Below are 25181 nucleotides of genomic sequence, written 5' to 3'. Positions count from 1 at the left end.
ACACCTACAGTCGAATGCGAACGTGTGTGTGTTCATGTTACACCACAATTACATTCAACTTCAAAAGAACAAAGTTTCAAGACTGTTCGCCGACCTATAACAATTCAGTAAGCTACACCATCAAAACTCTCCTCCCAACAATCCTTCAACACAACACAACTTTCTTGAGAATAATACGCACCTCCGGATTTTACACCCGTATTGCAATAGCCCCAATAATTACCCGCTAACTTAGCTACGACTAAGACAGGATTAGAATTTCAATCCCCTCGTCTATCCCGGATTGAGCATCAACCCATTTTATCCGCATACTTAGCCTTGATCTTGCTCTTTTAGGATTTAAATCTTGTCAAGGTCCGGATGGAGTTAACATTTATTATTTTATTATTTTTTTCTAGGTGCGCCCAAGATCATTTATGTCATATCAAAGAAATCATCAAGATTCAAACACTATCAAGTTTCACAAACACCTATTGTCGTGCAATGGTCGAACGACATCCATGATATCTAATACATCGCTACATTCACCGGTTAAACATTTGTGCTTAAAATATTCAACAAACAACCTACGGTTTCTCATATCCAATCAAGATAAATTTGTTTTTTCAAAAATCATAATTTTTCAACTATCTCATCATAGGCTAATGATTCATCCTCAACTCATGCAGTTGGATAACACAAACAAAAATAACAACAATACGATGTTGGAGAACGCGCGTCAGATCAAACAAGATTGATACCCGGTGCAGCGGAAGTTTAAAATTTTTATTATATGGAACGATTTCCATATTGGGTATCATATCTTTACGATAAATTGTGTGTGTAAAAATTAAATAACATTATAAATTTTTACCTCCAATCTCGAAGCGAGATTATGGACACCAACAGATTTCTGCTCTTGTTGTATCTCCCTGAAACTGATGGACGAACTGTTCTTCAATCAGGTCCACGAATAGAGATTTAATCCCTCTGATAGATAACACTAGAAAATCTATCAGAAGTTTCTACGAAGAGATTAACGATTTGATCCGTTAAACCAGACTGTAATTCAAAATTCACAGGCTGGATTTTCTCCGAGCAGAGGGGAGAGGGGCGGCCACTTTAGAGAGAAAACTAGGGTTTTTCGAAAATTTTGTGACCTGTGTTGTGTAATTTCTGTACTGCAATTAACTTATTTATAATGTAGGCCGCTAACAGCTTAGGGCCCATTAGTCATAAGTTCAAGCCTGACAAGCAAAGCCCGCATGTTCAGAAATTAATATAAAATTCATCGTGACTCTGATTGATAAACCGATTTTACCAATGTTCACAGAAACATTTCTGCATCCTTTAAAGTCAAGATAAATTTTCTGAATCCGAATTCAGTGATTTCCAAAAATGCCCATCCCTATGTCATTTTAGGAAATCTTACTCCTCTACTCTTAAATAAAAAGTCCAACTTCTTTATTCATTAAATTTAACTCTTTAAATTTAACTATCTCAACGGGATTAAAAATCCATTACACTGTGTGACCCTCAATGGTTCAGGGATACAGCTAGCCGTGGGCTCACAACTCCTTGTGACTCGGAACAACAATTTCCGACTTGCCCATCGAATCATGGTAAGAGCGCCTAGCAACATCGCCCCATGATTCCCTAGGTATCACTGATAGTGCCTGCAAGAACCAATAGATTTTGGTTAGCGTACAGTACGGTCCTTCATCCATATATCCCGATCGAATCAACAACCATTGGTAAATCGAGAGTCGTTCGAGATTCGATAACTATGCAATACATCTTGAAGATCAAATAATGACATCGCATGTGCTACTAAGAAACTATTTCTTAAAACACATCATGTACTTGGCCAGAGATTCGTCACACTAATATCTCCTCAGATCGCATAGGATATCCACACTCGCAAGTATGTGGTGAATCCTTGACAACAAAGCATCGACTCCTATATGTGTTGTAACTGTACCCAATCCCGACACCTGATGACCCCAATAGAGTCGGTAAACGAGTCAAAGCACAGTACTAGCATATAGAGTCTCAATGATGTTTCAAGTAGTAAGGACTAATGGTGTACAACCAAAACCGCGGACTTCTCCACTCGATAAGTGATAACCACTTGGAAAATCCGGATAGGGTAGTTCGATCATTCATCATGAATATCCATTTGCATGCTTCGAACATCTTTATGTTCCTTACCAATGAAACGTGGTACTCTGCATCGCAAATGCTAGTCTCACACTCGAGCGATCCTTATCCTTATTATCAGATGGCTCAATCGACTAGGAACCATTTAGAATATACAGTGACTATAAGATGTGTTTCATGATAGACATCCCCATGTTCTACCACATCTTACATACACTATAGTATATTCAAGGTCTTTATCAAAACAACAATAGTATATCACAATATAACAATATGAAGAAAGATAAAGTCATTGCCATTAATAAAAGTGTAAATTATATTAAACAAAAGATTGTTTATACAAAGAGTCATCAAAGCCCTTAGCCACAAGTTGGCTCACCGGGCACCCACTCTTTCAATCTCCCACTTGCCCTAAAGCCAACTAGTCATACTACGTAGACCCATTGCTTCGCGATGTTTCTCAAATAATGGTCCTGGCAAGGGCATAGTAAGTGGATCAGCGATATTGTCTGCAGAGGCCACTCTTTCGACAGTGATGTCTCCTCTTTCCACGATCTCCTGGATGATGTGGTATTTCCTCAGTACGTGTTGTATCTTTGATGAGACCTTGGTTCCTTTGCCTGAGAACGGCACCCGTGTTGTCACAGTACACCGAGACTAGACCAACAATTCCGGAAATAACGCCCAACTCTTGGACGAAATTCCTCATCCAAACGGCCTCTTTAGCAGCAGCTGATGCTGCAATGTATTCTGCCTCAGTGGTGGAATCCGCTGTGGTGTCCTGCTTGGAACTCTTCCAAGAGACAGCACCGCCATTGAGCATGAACACAAATCCAGAGGTTGACTTCGAGTCATCCACGTCACTTTGGAAGCTAGAGTCGGTATAGCCTTCCAATTTTAGTTCTCTTCCTGCATATACCATGAACATATTCTTAGTCCTTCGTAAATACTTAAGAATGTCCTTCACGGCTTTCCAATGCATTTGACCGGGATTAGCTTGATATCTGCTCGTGACACTCAGAGCAAATGCTACATCCGGTCTGGTAGATATCATCCCATACATGATACTACCAATGGCTGACGCATATGGTACATGTGTCATTTTCTCTATCTCTCATCTGTCCTGGGACACATAGACTGGAATAGAGAAAACTCCATGACACTTGGGTAGATGTCCTCTCTTGGACCCATCCATTGAAAAACGTTTCAATATGGTGTCGTTGTAGGTTGCTTGAGTGAAGTACTAATCATTCTCTTAGATCTATCTATATTAGATCTGTACTCCCTAGAATATAGGAGGCCTCACCCAAATCCTTCATCAGTATCTACCTGTTAACCATATCTTTGTTGACTGCAACATCCCCATGTCATTCTCAATGAGTTGGATGTCATCAACATATAGTAATAAGAATGTCACAGCATCCTTAACTACTTTTCTTGTACACGCTTGGTGCATACGGGTTCTTGATGAAACCAAAATCCTTTATTGTTTCATTCAAAATTCTGGTTCCAACTTCTTGATGCTTGTTGTAGACCATAGATTCGATCTCTGAAGCTTGCATACCTTATGATCGCTTCCCATGGATGTGTATCCCTCAGGATGGTTCATATAGATTCTCTTCCTTAATGTTGCCATTAAGAAATTGCAGTCTTTCAAATACATTTGCCATATTTCATAGTCATACCATGCAGTTTTGGCAATAAGGATTCTTATGGGACTTGAACATTGCAACTGGTGATAAAGGGTTTCATCTTTAGTCAAACTCCTTGTCATTTTGAGTATAAATTTTCCGCTCACCATATAGCGCCTTGTAGGTCAAGACCTTACCATCAGGCCAAAGCTTTTCTCTTGTAGATCCATGTACACCCTATTGGAACATTTCCTTCGGTGAGGATCTACTAAAGACCAAACTTGGTTAGAATGCATCGAATTCTATTTTCCAACTGCATAGCTTCAAGCCATATAAATTTGAATCCGCATCAGAAAGTGCTTCCTTGAAGTTTCTTGGATCACATCCAACATCGGGTTCATCTTGATCCCCTTCAAGAAGAAGACCATATCGAATTAGGAGGTCTAGAAGTCCTCTCGGATCTTCTAAGTATTAGGCGTGTCCATCAATGGTTCCTGAGGTGTAGGATCATTATTTTGTATTTCGGGTTCTTCTTGAATTTCTTCGAGTTCTCATCAATCTCGCCTTTCTTATCCAATAATGAAATCCTTCTCAAGAAGGTGGCATTCTTGAAAAAAAAACAACACCTTTGTTTCATGCAGCGATGATAGAAAATAATATCCTATTGAATTCTTCGGATACCCTACAAAATAACATAAGGTGGATCGACTATCCAACTTATCTCCCACTGTCTGCTTCACGTAAGCAGGACATCCCCAAATCCTTAAGTACGAATACTTAGGAGCTTTGCCATTCCATAACTCGTATGGTGTTTTGTCCACTACTTTAGTGTGGACGTTGTTCAACAACAATACCGCCGTTTCAAATGCGTAGCCCCAAAACGAAGGTGGAAGCTCAGTGAAGCTCATCATGGATCGAACCATGTCCAACAAAGTTCGATTACCACGCTCCGATACACCATTCAGTGTGGTGTCATAGGAGGAGTCCACTGAGAGAGAATCCCATTCTCTTTCAGATAGTCCAAAAACTCGGTACTCAAGTATTCTCCACCTCGATCCGATCGAAGTGCTTTAATACTTTTACCTAGCTTGTTTTCTACTTCAGTCTTGAATTCTTTGAACTTTTCAAATGCTTCAGACTTATATTTCATTAAATATAAATACCCATACCTAGAATAATCATCAGTAAAGGTAATGAAGTAGGTGTGGCCATATTGAGTACCAACTAAATGGACCACAAACGTCTGTATGGATCAAATCCAACAGATTTTGACTACGCTCAGGTTTCCCCTTAAAAGGAGATTAGTCATTTTTCCTTTCAGGCAGGACTCACAAGTAGGTAGAGAGTTAATATCAGACATATCAAACATGCCCTCTCCCACTAGCTTGTTCATCCTCCTTGAGGAAATATGACCTAGCCTAGCATGCCAAAGGTTTGCCGGGTTTTGACTATCGATTTTCCTTTTGTTTGTTGTTTCCAGTTTATCAACATAATTTATTGGAACGTCTTTCAGTTTTAAGTTGTATAGATCGTTTTCAAGTTGTCCATTTCCAATCAAACATTCATTCTTGTAAATATTGCAAATCTCATTCACAAAATTGCAAGAAAAACCATCTCTATCAAGCATAGAAACAGAAATAATGTTTTTAATTAAATCTGGAACAAATAAAACATCTCTTAAAAGTAACTTAAAACCGTTCTGCAAAATTAAATAAACATCTCCCACGCTTTAGCTTCAACTCTGGAACCATTTCGAGCCTCAGCTGGGTCTCACCCATTCTAAGCTGCGACTTCTTGTCATCACCTGCAAATCATTGCAAATGTGAGATCCACATCCGGTATCCAATATCCCAAGAAGTAGTATTAAGTGAAACATTTATTTCAATATAGAACATACCCTTCGCAGTTCGCAACTGCTCTAGATATTCCTTGTAGTTACGCTTCCAATGACCGGTCTTCTTGCAGTAATGGCAAACATCCTTGGACTTTTCCATGTTTGAAGCCTTTGTCTTGTACTTTTCTTGGGTTCGATTTCTTGGGTGGGGCAGAACGTTTCTTACCCTTTGTACTTGGCCCTTCTTAGCAGAAGAAGAGGAGCCCACCAAGAAAGCCGGTTTATCCTTTTTAAAGTGGATTCATATGTCACAAGCATATTGACCATCTCTTCAAGGGAGGCCTCTATCTTGTTCATATTGAAATTTACCACAAATCCGTCAAACGAAGAAGGAAGAGACAGAAGTAAAAGTCCACGTTGAGTTCATGCTCCAACACCAAATCAAGGTTACCAACTTCTGTATGAGCCAAATCACTCGTAACCCATGATCACGGACCGAAGTCCCTTCACGCATGCGACACGTCATTAGCTCCTTTACAGTAGCGAACCTTTCAGCTCTCGATTGAGCCCCAAAAAGTTCCTTGAGTTGTACGTGAATTTCAGCAGCATTCACGGTGTCCTCAAATCGCCTCTGGAGTTCATCAGACATCGAGGCTTGCATATAGCATTTGGTCTTGATATCATGGTCCCACCATGTATCAAGTTTGGCTAACTCCTGGACTTATCAGCTGGTGCTTCCTTCGAGGAGATTTCTCTAACACGTAGAGCATCTTCTCCGAAGTCAAGACAATCTTCAACTTACGGAACCATTCCGTATATTTGCGCCAGTCAACTTATTTTGTTCGAGGATCGAGAAAAGTGGATTACGCGAATTCATTTATGAAATACTGAAAAGAAACAGACAAATATCAGTGATTGTTTAAGCAATTTACTAAGACATAAAATAGGCGAAATTTATTTTATGAATCTCACTCCCACTATTTTAACGATTTCACTACCCTCTAGTGAAAACGGGAAACTGTTTTCCTTAGTGATAACATGGAGTCCAATTGACAAACTATGTCCCGAATAATATCAGCCAACCATAATTTTCAAAAGGTAGAGCCCAATTGCTTCCAAAGCAACCTCCACGTTTTTACCTCATGTCCAATAAGGGCCCAATAATATGACGCCGATTATTGTGACATGTCAAGATGACCCATCAATATTAAGTTGTGATGGACGGTCGCCATGTGGATCCCCCAATAATATGAGCCGATCCCATGGGAGTTCCACCCAACTTACAACATGTGTCGATCTAATGTACAGCTTTCCGACGAACGGGCCCCCCCAATAATATGAGCCGGACGTATCCGCGGTAGCATCTCATACATTGATCGTTGATGGAAGGTAGGAACATTTAAACAATTTAAATTTCCTTTATTTATCTTGATATCAATTTTAAATCATATTTAAAATGAGGATTTTAATTATAAAATTTGTCTCATCATTTAAAATTTTGTATGCTTGCGGATTCACACAATTTAGTATAAAACATGCATACAACCATAATATCACATATTATATAGGATGATCGATTCCATTTCTAATCGACCCGTGGTTGCCAATCACGAGTCTTAGTCCAATCCTAGGTAATATGCAGTATGCAATGCAATCCTATTACATTGCTTCCAATTTACATTTCTTCTGTCTTTATTGTCTGCTGGGCCCACCTCCATCTTCAAATCTTGATCTCCCACTAAATCTAATGTATTTACTAAATAACAATGACAAGTAGGGATACATTTTTAAGGGGTGGGAACGGGCATAAACCAAGCCCACTTTTATTACATATGACATTCATATTGGGCCATAAACCAGGCCCATTAATAAAACCAACAACAATAAAACAAATGTAAATTCCTAACATACACCTACAAAACTGGTCATGCAATCGATCATCCTTATCCAATAACATTTAATTCAAAATTAATTTATTGGATAACTTGCAATGGCAATTTAAATTAAAAGGATAAAATCATATTTCATATAAAATCTTATTTTACATACAAAATCATATTTTATCTTTTTATCAAATAAAATCATATTTTATCTATAAAATCCAATTTTATACATAAAATCATATTTTACTCAATATATCCATAAGATCATATCTTATCATCAATTGTACCAAAAATAATTAATTTCAAAATTCATTTAACGGATAAAATATTAAATTTTCAAAAAATTCAAATTTATCCAAAAATCAATTTTAAAATTTTCGGACTCGAACAATTCGATCCGATGCCTCGTGGACCAATCAAAAAATTTTCGATCGGACCAAAAATAGAATTTTAACATATTAAAATTTAATTTAAAATTAAAAATAATTTTTCCGCGGGCCGCCCTCGTTCCCGGCCGGGCAGCCCGCTGCCCTTAGCAAGATCGCTGCCCTGGGCACGCCGAGCGCTGCCGCGCTGCGCCGGGCAGCGACTCGCTGCCCCTCCCGGGCAGCGATCCAATCGCTGCCCGGGTTTTTGCCCGAAAAAAAAAAATATTTTTATTTTAAAATATTTATTTTGTTTCAAAAACCGAGGCTTAAAAAAAAAATTTTTTTTTGTACAATCGATTTATTTAATCGCTTGATCTGAGCAACCTGGCTCTGATACCACTGTTGGAGAACGCGGCGTTCAGATCAAACAAGATTGATACCCGGTGCAGCGGAAGTTTAAAATTTTTATTATGGAACGATTCCATATTGGGTATCATATCTTTACGATTAAATTGTATGTGTAAAAATTCAAATAACGATTATATAATTTTTACCTTTAATCTCGAATCGAGATTCTGGACACCAACAGATTTCTCTGCTCTTGTTGTATCTCCCTGGAAACCGATGGACGAACAGTTCTTCATCAGGTCCACGAATAGAGATTTAATCCCTCTGATAGATTGCACTAGAAAATCTATCAGAAGTTTCTACGAAGAGATTAACGAATTTGATCCGTTAAACCAGACTGTAATTCAAAATCACAGGCTGGATTTTCTCGAGCAGAGGGAGAGGGGTCGGCCACTTTAAGAAAAATAGCTTAGGGTTTTCGAAAATTTTGTGCCTTGTTATGTGTAATTTCTGTACTGCAATAACTTATTTATAATGTAGGCCACTAACAGCTTAGGGCCCATTAGTCATAAGTTCAGGCCCGACAAGCAAAGCCCGCATGTTCAGAAATTATATAAAATTCATCGTGACTCCGATTGATAAACCATTTTACCAATGTGCACAGAAACAATTTTGCACCTTTAAAGTCAAGATAAATTTTTCTGAATCCGAATTCAGTGATTTCCAAAAATGCCCATCACTATGTCATTTTAGGAAATCTCACTCCTCTACTCTTAAATAAGAAGTCCAACTTCTTCGTTCATTAAATTTAACTCTTTAAATTTAACTATCTCAACGGGGATTAAAAATCCATTACACTGTGTAACCCTCAATGGTTCAGGGATACAGCTAGCCGTGGGCTCACAACTCCTTGTGACTCGGAACAACAATTTCCGACTTGCCCATCGAATCATGGTATGAGCGCCTAGAAACATCGCCCCATGATTCCCTAGGTATCACTGATAGTGCCTACAAGAACCAGTAGATTTTGGTTAGCGTACAGTACGGTCCCTTCATCCATATATCCCGATCGAATCAACAACCATTGGTATATCGAGAGTCGCTCGAGATTCGATAACTATGCAATGCATCTTGAAGATCAAATAGTGACATCGCATGTGCTACTAAGAAACCATTTCTTAAATCACATCATGTACTCTGGCCAGAGATTCGTCACACTAATATCTCCTCAGATCGCATAGGATATCCACACTCGCAAGTATGTGGTGAATCCTTGACAACAAAGCATCGACTCCTACATGTGTTGTAACTGTACCCAATCCCGACACCTGATGACCCCAATAGAGTTGGTAAACGAGTCAAAGCACAGTACTAGCATATAGAGTCTCAATGATGTCTCAAGTAGTAAGGACTAATGGTGTACAACCAAAACCGCGGACTATATCCACTCGATAAGTGATAACCACTTGGAAAGTCCGGATAGGGTAGTTCGATCATTCATCATATGAATATCCATTTGCATGTTTCGAACATCTCTATGTTCCCTACCAATGAAACGTGGTACTCTGCATCGCAAATGCTAGTCTCACACTCGAGCGATCCTTATCCTTATTATCGGACGGCTCAATCGACTAGGAACAGTTTAGAATATACAGTGACTATAAGATGTGTTTCATGATAGACATCCCCATGTTCTACCACATCTTACATACACTATAGTATATTCAAGGTCTTTATCAAAACAACAATAGTATATCATAATATAACAATATGAAGAAAGATAAAGTCATTGCCATTAATAAAAGTGTAAATTATATTAAACAAAAGATTGTTTATACAAAGAGTCATCAAAGCCCTTAGCCACAAGTTGGCTCACTGGGCACCCACTCTTTCATACGACGCATAAACAACACAAGAAAATGTAACAACGAAACAAAATGCATGTAATGCAACCCCCCACACTTAAACAACACATTGTCCTCAATGCAAAAACAAAAGAAGAACATAACCAAACAACGAAACAGAATAAAATGCAAGAACGCTAAACGAGACTCCCCTGGTTCACAGGTCTGCGGCATCTTCCTCTTCAGCCTTCGGAGGAAGGAAAGGGGCGGCGTATTGGAATGGGAAAGGTGGTGGATACGGCAGAGCGGCTGGCACAGCATTTGGATCAAGACCATGGTGAATTGTCAGATTGCGCAATAAAGAATCCAAAGCCTGTGAATTATGCGCCGCCACTGTATTGTATGCATTTGATGTTGGGCGAAAGCCGTGAGTTCGCGGATGGCATCAGCTTGAGATCGCCGAAGAGGATGAGGTGGCCTTGGCTGGGCTTGCTGGTGGTTGAAAGTGACCATCCTGCATAAAATGCTTGACACGGTGCGCCCTCTTTGCTTCGATGAAAGCGGAGTCGAGTGGTCGCTGAGGTGACAACCACTCTTCATCATTCCGAACTGAAATGCCGGCGTGTAAGCATAAACAGGAGATGATCATGGGGAAATAGAGACCCACGGTGACATTATGGATGGACTTTTGGATCTCGCTATGAAGAACCCGCCCCACATTAATGGGTGCTCCTATTTCCAGCGCATAAAGAATGGTGGCGCGCTCTAACTGACGTCACTTGAATGCAAGATCGGCATCAGACGCCGAATCACAAAAGCATGCCATGTTGCAGGAATCACACGCAAGAACCGCTCCTTGAAGGTCAAAATAGAAGCTGGATTGAGCCATGTAGCACCGGGGTACGCTAGTTGTTCAAGTTTCATCCAAATGCGGGCCGTTTTGCAAGCTTTGGTAGAGCGAGTCGTCCACCTCCGGTATTTCCAATAACGCATTCAGCTCATGGGGCATGAAAGAGATCAGTTTCCCCCGAACAAATGCCTTGCTATCTGTTCGCTCAGCTGCATTTGCATAGAATTCGCGGACAAGCGGCACTACAGCTGGCGGAGGATCCTCGCAGAATTTCGTCCACCCACGCTCATGAATAGTATGGACAATATCTGGATAGGCCAAGTTTTCTTCAAAACCACGTTCAGGGATGGGTGAACGACTGACCTTGGCTTCGAAGTACCGATGACGAGTGGCGTCATTGACAAAGTGGCCGACGAACTCGGCATGGAACGATCAGCAGCCCGAGAAGAGGATTCGCCTTGGTGTCGGGTGCGTTTGGGCCCCATTGATAGTAGGAAGAAGATAGCAAAAGGTAGGAATTTCGAACACCTGGCGTGCGAAGAATATCCGGCAACCCCTTGAAGAACACAAGATCAACAATGAAGAACTACGTCTGGGAGATGCCTAAGGAGAAAAGCTCGACGAAAATAACCCACGACGACAAAAATCGAGGATGGTGACCGGTGGTAGGCGTGACGTGAGAGAGGCCGGAGAAGATGATCGGAGAAGATGGCGTCCGAAGAGTTGTGGTGGAACTTCCGAGAGATTTGCCTGCGAATTAAAAGATGGAAATATGAAATTAGGGAGGAAAATTAGCTAAAAACGAAAGGTGGGGTTTGGGAGACACAAGAGAGAAAAGAGAGAATAAGAAGGAAAGAAAGAAAGAAGGGGAAGGGAGTCGGCGTTTTATTAAGGAAAAAGTGCTCTCGCTCGATCCGCAAGATGTTGCGGATCGAGCGAGACAAATATGTAACTTACTGTCCCGACGAAAAAAATGCTCTCGCTCGATCAAGATATTGCGGATCGAGCGAGCCAAAATATGTAACTTACTGTCCCGACGAAAAAAAAGCTCTCGCTCGATCTGCAAGATATTGCGGATCGAGCGAGACAACAAAAATTAAATTTTTTTGGATTTTTCAAAATTTTCAAAAAACAAGAAACAACATAAACATAAAATTAAAACTAAAGAAAGTAAAAGAAATAAAAACGAGCAGAAGTAAAAAGGAAAGAAACACTGGGTTGCCTCCCAGTCAGCGCTAAATTTGCAGTCAGTCTATAGCTCGACTGCATGCCGTGATTTATTCGACATTTGGTGGGGCATCGAGAGTGATATCATGCTCTTCCGCTTCGACGTTCGCTTGGACTCCTTCATAGTAGTGCTTAAGCCGGTGGCCATTCACCTTGAAAGTTTTGGATGTGTCCAAACTTTGAATTTCGACTGCACCATGAGGAAAGACGTTAGTGACAACAAAAGGTCCATTCCAACGCGAACGTAACTTACCTGGAAACAACCGAAGTCGTGAATGATATAGCAGAACTTTCTGACCGACTTCGAAGTTCCGTCGAGAGATCATCTTGTCATGGAATGCCTTTGTTTTGTCTTTGTAAATTTTAGAGCTGGCATAAGCATCATTGCGGATCTCTTCCAATTCTTGCAACTGCAGCTTTCGATGTTCGCCGCTCTCATCCATCTGCATGTTGAAATTCTTTATAGCCCAATAGGCTCTATGCTCCAATTCGACTGGCAGATGACAGGCTTTCCCAAAAATTAACCGATATGGTGACATTCCAATCGGCGTTTTGAACGCAGTTCTATAAGCCCACAAGGCGTCATCCAATCGCAAGCTCCAATCCTTTCTCGTAGGATTCACGGTCTTCTCTAGGATAGATTTGATTTCTCTGTTGGATACCTCAGCTTGACCGTTGGATTGTGGATGATATGCCGTGGAAATCCTATGCGTCACATGATATTTCTTCAGTAGACTCGCCACGGTTCGGTTGCAGAAGTGTGTGCCTCTATCACTGATGAGGGCTCTAGGAATTCCAAACCTAGAGAAAATGTGATGCTTGATAAACTCTGCAACAACTTGAGAATCGTCAGTACGGGTGGCCTTTGCTTCCACCCACTTCGAGACATAATCCACAGCAAGTAATATATAAATATAACCATGTGAATTCGGAAAGGGTCCCATGAAGTCGATGCCCCAAACATCAAAGATCTCACAAACTAGAATGGTTGTTGGGGCATCTCCTTTCGTTGGGAGATGTTACCTGTCTTTTGGCATTGTGCGCATGACTTACAGAACAGGTAGGCGTCTCGAAATAAGGAGGGCCAGAAGAATCCGCTGTCCAACACCTTCCTTGATGTCCTTCTCGGTCCAAAGTGGCCACCACATGCATAGGAATGACAAAACGTGAGAATAGGGATTATCTCGCTCGCGGGAACGCATCGTCGTATAACTTGATTAGCGCAGTGCTTCCACAAGTATGGATCATCCCACACATAATACTTCGCATCACTTCTCACTTTGTCTTTTTGCCTTAGAAAATTCAGAGGGGAAACCATTAGTAACTAAATAATTCACAATATTTGCGTACCATGGTAATTCGGTGGTCGTCGAGAACAGCTGTTCATCAGGAAATTCGTCACGCAAATTCAGCTCCTCATCAATATGAACTAGACGACTCAAGTGATCAGCAACTTGATTCTCGGCCCCTCTTTTGTCTTTGATTTCTATATCGAATTCATTCAGCAGAAGTATCCATCGGATCAACCTTGGTTTTGCCTCTTTCTTCGCCATCAGAAAACGAAGAGCTGCATGGTCAGAATAAACAATAACCTTAGCACCAAGTAAATATGAACGAAACTTATCTAAAGCAAAAACTACTGCTAAAAGCTCCTTTTCAGTAGTGGAGTAGTTTCGTTGGGCATCGTTCAGAATGCGCGAAGCGTAGTAGATAGCATGCGATGCTTTCCCAACTTTCTGGCCTAAGACAGCGCCGACGGCATAGTCACTGGCGTCACATAATCTCAAAGGGCTTGCTCCAATCCGGTGGTTGGATTATTGGTGCAGATGTCAAGGAGTTCTTTAATTTGTCAAAGGATGATTTGCATGACTCATCAAACTCAAATGACACATCTTTTTGTAATAGCCTGCACATGGGGGATGCGATCTTGGCGAAATCTTGAATGTACCTCCTGTAAAAACCTGCATGGCCAAGAAAAGAACGCACTTCCCGCACACATGTGGGGTAAGGTAGAGATTGAATGATATCAATTTTAGCTCTATCTACCTCTATCCCCTTTGATGACACAACATGACCCAAAACCACACCTTACCCAACCATAAAATGACATTTTTCAGAATTCAAAACGAGGTTGGTTTCGACACACCTCTTAAGGACAAGTGCAAGGTTAGATAGACAGTTTTCAAAGGAATCACCATAGACAGTGAAGTCATCCATAAAAACTTCTAAGATATGCTCAAAAGTCTAAAAAAATACTAACCATACCGTTGGAAAGTGGCCGGTGCGTTGCAAAGTCCATAGGGCGTTCGTCGATAAGCAAAAGTGCCAAACGGGCATGTGAATGTCGTTTTTTCCTGATCCTCTGGCGCGATAGCAATCTGAAAATAACCAGAATATTCATCAAGAAAACAATAGTAAGGATGACACGCTAACCTTTCAATCATTTGATCAATAAAGGGTAAAGGAAAGTGGTCCTTTCGGGTTCCGGCATTCAGCTTCCTATAGTCAATACAAACCCTCCATCCATTTTGAATACGGGTGGGAACCATCTCGTCATCCTTATTCTTCACAACGGTAATTTCGGTTTTCTTGGGTACCACTTGGACCAGACTGACCCACTGACTGTCAAAAATTGGGTAGATAACCCCAACTTCAAGTAGCTTCAGAATCTCAGCCTTTACCACCTCCATCATCGGTGGATTCAGTTTGCGTTGCTGACGTGAGGGGTTTGCTCCTTCCTCCATCAGAATTCGGTGCATGCATGTCGACGGGCTAATTCCTTTAATGTCTGCTATGGTCCACCCAATAGCAGTCTTGTGCTCTTGTAACACCTTGACTAATCGCTCCTCTTGATCAACTTCCAAGCTGTTGGAGATGATAACCGGTAATGTTTCTCCTTTACCAAGGAAAACATACTTTAGATGGTTTGGAAGTGTCTTCAATTCGACCTCTGGTGCCTGCAAAACAGATGGAAGACGCCTGGTATTAGAAACTGGCAAAGCTAAGTAAGAGACATTACCTGACTGAGGTAGCTCAGGCGAACTATTCAGAAGTTTCTCAATCACTTCTAATTCCTAGAATGCATCGAATTCCCATCATCACGTCTTGCATAATGGGATGCTGTAATAGCCACCTCTAGATACATCCTTCCCTGCATGCTCACCATTCTCTTGTGCCAAGATAATCCATAATATCAACAGAAAACACGCAATCATCACTATCAGAGGCGAATTTCATGGCATCATAAATATTAAAGTTTACAACCTCGCCATCAAAATTCCATAGTAAGTGTGCCACTGTGGAACTTCAATTTTCGTCATGGAAAGTTTTCAAAAACGGTCTGCCTAACAAAATAGGACGATTATGCGATCACCCGTTTCCCATGCGTCTAGCACATATAAAACTGCAGGAACACTAATTCACTTAACTTGCACCAACAACATCTTCTACTACTTATACTCCCCTAGGGTATTCATTAGACCTGTCCGCTAACTGTATGACAATTCCAGTTTATGTTCAATGGGCCAAGTTTTAAGGATGCATATATAGAAATCCAGGCATAACAGTACTTGATGCTCCCTAGATCTAGCATGGCCTTCTCAAGTCTACCATTCCCTATCGTGCATGAATAAGAAAACATACCTGGATCCTAACATTTTGCGGGTAAGTTTCTCCTTTGGATCACTGCCAGATACATTCTCACCAAGTTCCACTTTTTGACAGCCCTTCAATGTCTGCTTCCTCCCTTCGCCTGTGCACAACTCCTTCAAAAACTTGGCGTATCGAGGTACCTACTTAATCGCATCTCAGCAAAGGAATATTGACCTCCCATCTACGAAAAGTTTCATAGAGCTCCTTAATCCCCACACCTTTTCTAGAGTCCTTAAGTGCTAAGGGAAAAGGGGCAACAGGCTTATATATCAGATAAAGGAGGAAACTTACCTCTTGGGTGCGAATCATCCTAGGATGATTTCTTTCTTCACATTATATACCTTTTGCTCATTCTTCTTATTTCAAGTTCTCTTTGGGCTCAACCTCAACTTCATTCTCCATCATTTTCAACACCATCCCAATTCCTTTATAGTTATCGCCACTTTGCGTTCTCTCTTGGGTTCAACACAGTTTGAGGATGGCAACCAGCTGGAATTTTGTGATTCCAGCTTGATGATTGCTGCTAGCTAAGCTGTCACCCATTTGAGTGTAATTATTTTTGTATACTTTCCCCGGCGTGCTGTCCTGTTTGAAAAGATGCAGTGTTAGTAGGCAAGTTCCTTACAGCCTATAGTTTTCGAGAACTTCACCTGAAGTTATATGCGTATCTGCGGTCTCTGCTGTTGCTAGTTGAGGATACGGCGGCCCTATAAGTTTTGAGATTAAGTGGTGGAGCGTTGAGGCCCCGAATTGAGACTTGCTTGAGGATTCCCCATCATCTATAAGAGAGTCGGTATGATCCTTCCAACCAGGATTGAACTGTGTTGGAATAAGGATCATAATTCCGTTGTGGTGGTCCCAGGAAAATCCGAGCCAGTAGCGTATGCACCTGTTCAACTGAGTCCTCTTGAAGTGTAGGACACATATCAGTGGCGTGTCCTATTGCAGCGCAGATGCCACATGCCTTCGCAGTCTGTCCATTCCCTACAGCCATCTGACGCACAAGAGTCGTCAATTCAATTAATTGCTCAAGGGAAGAAACATTTACCTCGTTGTTCTTCCGTGGTGGATGATCATTCCTTATGGTGCCAAATTGTTGAGAATTGGCAGCCATATTTTCAATCAAATTCCGTGCTTGTACCGGCGTTTTGTCCATGAAAACACCTCCACTCGCCGCATCCAACATGCTCCTGTCATGAGGCAACAAACCTTCATAGCATAATTGAATCAACTGGTTTTCACTTATCTGGTGTTGCGGACAACTAGCGCAAAGCTTCTTGAACCGCTCCCAATATTCGTGCAGTGATTCCCCTGAATATTGCTTGACGCCATAAATTTCTTTCCGGATGTTCGCAGCTCGAGAGGCTGGAAAAAATTTATCCAGAAAGATCCTTTTCATCTCCGTCCACGTGGTGATAGAGCCAGAGGGCAAGTAGTATAGCCAATCCTTAGCAGCACTCTTCAAAGAGAAAGGAAAGGCCCTCAGTTGAATCTGCTCCTCCGTCACTCCATGGGGTTTCATACTAGTGCAAACCACGTGGAATTCCATCAAGTCTTTGTTCGGGTCTTCACCTGCAAGACCATGAAAAGAAGGTAGTAAGTGAATTAAACCAGATTTAAGTTCAAAAGTAGCATTATTTTCTAATGTAGGAAAAGTAATGCATAGAGGTTGTTGATTGGGATCAGGAGTGCCCAATTGTCTGAGACTCAGTTAGCATTAGCAGCCATCTCTTCTTCTGGAAAAGCAGCTCTAGCCGGCTTCTTGTTGTTGCCTACGGAGTTCTCGCCTTCGCCTATGCAAAGTTCTTTCGATCTCTGGATCGTAGAAAAAATCCTCTTCAACAAGATCACCTGAAAGCATGAACTAAAAAGAACTAGAAACAAAGAAAAGAAAAGAAGTAAGAATAATCAAAATAAAATAAAAAAAAAAACACAAAAAAAAATTACACCGTTCCCCGGCAACGGCGCCAAAATTTGGTAGCGCTTATCGCATACGCCCAAATTACCCGACTCAATCAGATAAACAAATAATGCAGTAGCGTGAGTAGGGATCGTTCCCACGAGAAAGTAAATTTAAGTGTTCTTTAAAATAAAAGGGGGTTTTGGAGTTTGGATTAACTACTAAAAACTTTAAGCAATCAAAATTCACTAGCATGCAAAATTTAAATAAAAGACTGGAGAAATTCAATAAGAGACGAGACTTGTATCGGTCGACTACACCCTTGATATTCATTCATTCAATCATCGATTCTCTAAAATAATTAATCTTATTAAATATTCGTCATTGAAAATTCAATTCTTGTTTCACCGTAATATTAGTTAATTAGAAAACAGCATTCTTAATTAACCCTTACCAATGGACCAACCCGATAACAGCAATCTAGATTTAAATCCACGGTAGCATTCAAACTAGTAAAACTGACGAAACTAGACAACACAACACCAGCGGTTATATTTAGCCTATCCAATAATTGACCCTACGAGATAATAAATTCAACAGCAGAAATTATCACACGTAGTTGCTTCGCAAATTAGATTATTTAAACAATTACGGATTTGAATTCTAATTTAGCTATCGCTTGCAATACAAAATCCTAAGATGGTCAATCCTAAAATCTCGCATACAAAAATAAAATAAAACAGATCAAAAATTGATACTTAATAAAGATTAAAACACTACAAATCAAATCTCATAAATGAAATATATCAAGGGTTCGTCTCCCTCAACCAAGTAAAAGAGTTTAGTTACAACGATTCATAGCAAAATTCATAAAATTCAAAGAAAAAGAAGAAAACTAGAATTAAGAATTCAAGAAGAAAAACCTAGCCTCCAATGTGTCTCTCCAAGTCTGATAAAAAAAATCCTCCTAAAACGGAATAATTGTCTAATTAAGGCTAGGAACTAAATTAACAAAGTTTTCAAAAATAATTTTTTTCCCGAAACAAAACGCCCGCTCGATCCGCAACATTCTGCGGATCGAGCGAGAGAAATTTCAACTGCTATTGCCTCACGTAAAAAAAAGGGCTCGCTCGATCGGTAAACATCTGCGGATCGAGCGAGAGAGAAGTTCCATCCTACTGTCCTCAAAATATAAGAGCTCGCTCGATCTGCATACTCTTGCGGATCGAGCGAGAGAGCATTTCCAGAAATTGACTTGAATTTCCCTTGCTTCAAATCTCCGTTCCTCCGAGGTTCCATCTTAGTCCGCAAAATAAGCGACCTAACCACAAAAACAAGAATCCCATCATGCAAACACAGAAAATACAATACGAACAAAATGCTAAAATAAAACATGCAACTAATGCAAAACAACAACAAAAATGATACTAACAAATGCAACAAAAACACAACTATCATCTATGCCAAAGTAAGTGGTTAGAAGAACTGCTCGTGTTATCGGATGATGACACTATTTTGACAATGTTGTTAGTCATAGTGTTGCACGAACGGGTGAGGTGATTTTGGTACAGTCTAGTAGACAATATCACCATTGATTACTTGGGGTATAAATTAGATATCAAAGAAATCTCGATTTAAGTATGGTATCAATTATCTTGATCAACCGCCGATGAGTTTGGTAACGGCAAGGATGTACGGTATTGCTTGATGGTGCGACGAGATTGTCAAAATCTTTAGCAAGATTCATTGGGATTCCAAGATTTTGCTTAGTATGATTTGATGGAAATATCTGTGTAAGTTATGGGGATACAAGGATAAAACAAGTCTTGTGTATCTGCTCAAGTATAGGGTGATTAGACTGTCACTTGAATTCATACATGAGATTAGAAATTTGATGATTGAGTTTTTGTTGGATCGACCAACGATGATTATAAAACGGACCGTGGGAGGTGCTAGAGTTTCAAATCAGTTAAGAGGCATTAGTGCAATGCTAGAGAAACTCTATTTAACTACTCGATAATAAAGTAAGGTAGATTCCACGATAGAAGAGAGATTTTGTATCTATGGCCAAACATGGGATTTTTGGGATAAATCATATGTTATTTTGGACTACACATTTTCAGAGTATTAGAGAGATTCAGTCAGTAGATGCTTGAGTGGGGAAGGATTCCAACACCAGTTTCGATACTATGGCAGAGGTGTGTAGGGATGGAATTAGATTAAGTCCTAAGTTCAATTATCTAGTACTGTTGTAATCTAGCATGAATGGATCACTTTTGTTTACGATGGGACATTTTGGGTTGATAGAAGCTAGACTTTCTTGTGGTTTAGATAATGGTTTTATCAGCGGTTTCAGGAATCTTGATTGAGAATGCATTCTCAGGGTTGACCAAGACTTGATTTCGAGGACGAAATCTCTTAAGGTGGGGAGAATGTAGTAACTCGATTTCCATTGTAGCAATTATAAAGACTAAGAATGTTTAAGATGGTTAAAACATGATTAAGGAGTTCTCAAATAAGTCAGAGGAGTGGAAAATCGAATTCATTACGTTCAAAAATGATCCGGAGAAGTTCCTAGAGTTTAGGGTGTTCGGACGATCCGAACTGGACAAGCCAAGAGATCGAACCATCCTAACACTTTTGAAGCTAGGATGGGAGTTCGGATGCTCCGGAGAGATCGGACGATCCGATCTCATTCCGATAACAGATAAGGATTTGATGTGACAACATTAGGAGATTGGACAATCCGAAGTTGAGGATTGGATGATCCGAACATTGTTGGCTTACTCCTATTGGATAAGAGGACACGTGTACTTAGGGGGTTTCTCGGGAAGATCAGACGATCCGATCTCGGAGATCGGACCCTCGGATCGATGATTATATAAATCGGTGCCGAGACCCTCCCTCATTGCACATTTCCAATTCCTCTCCTCTCCTTTCTAGTTATCTTTTAGGGGCTTTTAGGCATTCTTTTCGAGGGCCAAGAGACGACGGACGCAGATATTATACTAGACTCAGATTAGCTTAAGTGAGTATCTATTAGTCTAGTTAAGGCATTTAGAGAGCTATAAGTGATATAGTGATTATATACTTATAGGCATGGACTTGAGTACCCGGGCGGCTAGGTTGCTTGAGTTGCATGATTTGAGGTACGGACGTACTATCCGAGATATCCTTGTTGAGCATGTATGTTCTATGTTTGCATGTTTTATGTGGCATTGATTATATGTGCATTTATTATGCCACGGGATATTATGTTGCATGCATTGGCACGATGAACCTGTTTCCATTGATATTACCTATAGAGGGGTCGCTCAGCCCTATTATATTTTGTGCATGGATGTCATGGTTTTGGATCCAGATATATCCACGGTTTATGGTATGGGAGCCACCTTCTGATGCGACGGCCCAGCGTTTTACATACCACGGTTCCTTTGACTGAGCAGTGTTCTATCTATGATAGGTTCCCAGTACCCATTCATATGCATTTGTATTTGCATTCATAGTATGTGTATACTCATACCTTCGTGTTGAGCATTATTCGCTACACCCCATTCGATGGGGCAGTTGCAGGTTTCCCAGGTTCGGTAATCAGTGTGTAGTTGGCAACAAGAAAGTTGGGAACTTAGTTGGTTAAAAGACCCGATACTACTACTGGATTTTTTTTTTTAAAATTCCAATCCCATGAACATCTAATTAATCACTTAATTAATAATTAAAATACTCGGACCCAAAATAAATTAACCCAGACCTGTATCCACATGACTTGACCCTAAAACACATCGACCCGACCCAGGATGACCCTGCCCGAGCCCCTTCCTGCTGCCCTAGCCCCTGCCCGAAACCCTAGCCCAATATCCTCCATTGCGCGCCAATACAAGAAAAACGCAAAACGACAACGGATTTTATCCGTTGTCGTAGGGGGTTTAAAACTATTGTAACTGATGGTGTTGTCAAAACTGCGCCCCTACGACAACGGATAAAATCCGTTGTTGTTGCCCTCAAAGACAACAGATTTGTGTCTACGACAACCGATAAAATCCGTTGTCGTTGCCCTCAAGACAACAGATCAAAGACAACAGATAAAATCCATTGTCGTAGACACAAAATCTGTTGTCTTTGAGAGAAACGAAAACAGATTTTATCCGTTGTTGTAGGGGTGCAGTTTTGACAACACCATCATTTACAACAATTTTATACCCCTACGACAACGGATAAATTCCATTGTCTTTTTCTATATAAAAAACAAAAAAAAATTATAAATAAACCAAAATTTAAAATTTCATACATAAAATTTAATATACAATTTTTTAGTATTACAAATCACTCAAAATTAAAATTCTAAGTCAATGAACACTACAGAAAAATGCAAAAAAAGTTCAGAAACTAAGGACTAGAGGCGTGAACAAAGCGAACATGATCTTCTGCTTCCCATCCACGTTCGTGTTCTGCAAACGCAGAATATGATGGAACTCCTCGTTCAACACCAGCGAATGCAATTCAATTGATGTTGAATATTTTGCTGTTTAATGGGAGTTTCCCTTCAATATCAAGGTCCAGATAGTCACGGATGACTTTTAATCGTGCATCCAAACCCTTCAAAGCAGAAGGTTTTCCAGTGACCTGCACAAGACAATGATTTCTAAGACTCTTACCTCCTTCAGTTATCCGACAGAATGTCATCAATTAAAATTTATCCAATAAATAAAAAGGAACAAGATTGTAATAGAATATATTTTAAAATTTTAAAAACTTGGGTGCACTAATGAGGGAAGGGTGCTAACACAACCTCTGTAGCAAGGGTGCTGATAGTTGTGTCCTTCACATCCCTTAACAAATGCTTAACTCCTATCATAAGCAGGATGAGTGGGATTAGAAAATAGTTTACATGGAGACAAAATCCTAACTTTACTTGGTTCAAAGCTCTTTCGGCTGGACATCGATAATGACTAACACAGGAGTTGGCATGTAGCTGCGTAACAAGAAGAAAAACCAAATATTACAAAATATAAATGACAATCATTGTATTACAAAAGAAAATACCATGATATACAGTGACTCATAAAACAAAAAGGTGCATTGAAAAACACAGGTGTGGTAAAAGAAAACAATTGGTTCTGATAAGTTAGGGAAAGATGATGCACATGCAAAAAGTTTGAATTAGCTACTGTTCAAGATCAGATCATAGGTGAAAGGGTAGAATAAAGTCAAAAGCATCTGAATAATATATTGTTTTAAGGAAATCGAAATAAAACTTAGAAAAAGTAAGGAAAAGTGGGAGTATATTGTTATCCAAACACAGTGCAACAAGTCAGTCGTGACATCAATCAGAAACACAACGGAAATTCCAGAGCTACCCAGAGTAATCTATTTCTTATATTGGACTGTTAGCTCCAAAATATGAATCAATTTATAAAAATATGTTGAGGTTAATCACATGAGCAAACAATGAGAAAGCATCTTTGGCAAGATTATAACATTTTGGGAGAAAACCACCACTGTAGAAGAAATACCATAGTACAGAAGGTCCAAGTGCATTATTTCCAAGACCAAAGAAGCCTTCTTCCATGAAAACAAAATTATATAAAAATTAAAATATGGATTAGTTCAAAATTGACCTTGAAATAATAAGAAAAAGGAAATATGAGAGAAGCTAGTTGTGAGTCTCAAAAAAGGTCAATTTTGGGAATCACCCGGCACAGTTTAATGGACATATCAACATCTTCATGTCCCAAGTCCATTGGAGCTGAGTACAAGAAAATAATATTTTTATCTTAACAGTTTGATGCATATGGTCAAATGAAAAATAAGAGAAAACAATTGTGTTTGAGCATTACCCGCCATCCAAATCTTCCTTAAATATGCCATCAAATGCACAACACATTTCCAAAATTTTGTACAATTGTGCCTATAGATAGACATAAAACTCTTAAAACTGAAAACAGTTCTAGAACCTCATCATGATCACTTTCAGCTATTTATTAAGAAAAACATTACCCTAATCAAGCTAAAAAAATAGAGTTCAGCCTGGGGTTAACTTACCTGAGACAAAAGCTTTGCCAGATATTCTGATCTCATTTTGTGAGCAAGATGCCCATATTTTGGGCTTGATTCAAAATATTCCCTTTGTTTTTGGCGAGCATAATTCATGTCAACATTCTTATTGATATCAGCTTGTGAACGGTTCACTATTCCAAACCATGGATTTTGGAGCCTGTTCGCTCTACCCTCGAGTTCCTAACAAAGTCAAAATTAAATTTTAAAGTTAAATAAAGGAAACATTGCAGAGCATGAAAAATTAGAAAGCAAATGTATTATGGTTCAATAAGATTGATATTCAGTAAGAGTTAGCTGCACATCATGCAAAAACAGTAAGCGTGCTAACTTCAAAGGACTCATTAACAAGAAACCAAAGATACTAAAAAATAAAAAACCTATCCTTAACAAGAATTCTGCATGTCATGCATCCATCGTTGTCATATGAATCATAACTCACCATTCACAGAGGAATAAAAAAATGGATCTCCATGAAGTCATCAATGCCTTTGCTATCACAGGATATCTACTTCATCGAGCCATAAAATCACCCTTAGTTAGATGAGCCATTTATAATAAGAAAAATTTATTAAACTTCAATTGAACAAGTACAAATTTTCATCTTTTTTTGGTGCTGGTACCATCATGGTTACAGTTGTCATACTTCAACTTAATCTACACCCTATCATTTATATTAGCTCGCTAGTGCCACCATATGAAACTTTTTAAAAAACACATCACGTACATGTAACAAGCATGGGTGTATATATGTATGTATTAACAGCTTATTCCTACTCATGATGCAAAAGTGTTTTTTGCATCTTGTTCTTCATATCCAAGGGACCCTGGCATTTGTTTACTACATGTCAGAGTCCTGTAAACAAAATGATCTAAAAACAAAAAGTGGCGAACGTCATGAATCATCTATTGAGCAGGAAGACCTTTTAAGAAGACGTAACAAGCGATCTTTCGATCGATGTCAGGGTTCCGATAGATAAAATAGTGTTACAAAAGTGTAATACCAAACTAGAAATTGATCGCAAAATTATTGTGAAAACAAATATACTTCAATCTCCAAATGTAGGAATCAAAAAAACAAAAGATGAAATTTACCAGAGCATCCACGATACTCCTCTTTTCTCCTTATAGTACACGACGAAGTACATCTACATTGTATTCTGGGTCTCTACCTCACAAACTTTCCAGAGTGGATCGAGGTATACCAAAGTCCACAAAAAAACATCTAGGTTAGTGGCATCCTGCTAAATATTCAGTCTCTAGAAAATGAACAATGTATTCTCACATGGATCGCATAAGAACTTTTCAATTTTATCCGGGGTGACGTCAAGGACTAATCCAGGCCCTGTTTAGTTTATACACAAAATATCAATGAAAAATTGCAAATATAAAGAGGATAAACTTTTAAAATAAGGGATATAATCGTGTCTAAATGGATATCATGCCTCATAT

At 39.7% G+C, this 25181-nt stretch overlaps 2 long non-coding RNA genes across 2 annotated transcripts; both read right to left on the bottom strand.

The window, feature by feature from the left end:
• Positions 1–22199: 22199 nt before the first annotated feature.
• On the bottom strand, positions 22200–23408 carry LOC140886847 (uncharacterized). The gene is made up of 3 exons (XR_012151711.1): positions 23294–23408; positions 22465–22647; positions 22200–22298 (listed from the first exon to the last, which is right to left on the bottom strand). It is a non-coding gene; the product is annotated as an uncharacterized lncRNA (long non-coding RNA).
• Positions 23409–23723: 315 nt separating this feature from the next.
• LOC140886435 (uncharacterized) lies at positions 23724–24967 on the bottom strand. Its single transcript, XR_012151555.1, has 3 exons — positions 24825–24967; positions 24172–24237; positions 23724–23912 (listed from the first exon to the last, which is right to left on the bottom strand). It is a non-coding gene; the product is annotated as an uncharacterized lncRNA (long non-coding RNA).
• Positions 24968–25181: the final 214 nt, after the last annotated feature.

The sequence above is a fragment of the Henckelia pumila genome, chromosome 3, assembly GCF_033568475.1.
Source record: "Henckelia pumila isolate YLH828 chromosome 3, ASM3356847v2, whole genome shotgun sequence".
Taxonomy (NCBI): Eukaryota; Viridiplantae; Streptophyta; class Magnoliopsida; order Lamiales; family Gesneriaceae; genus Henckelia; species Henckelia pumila.
The sequence above is the reverse complement of the archived record's forward strand: the minus strand, read 5'-3'. Positions and strand labels throughout refer to the sequence as shown.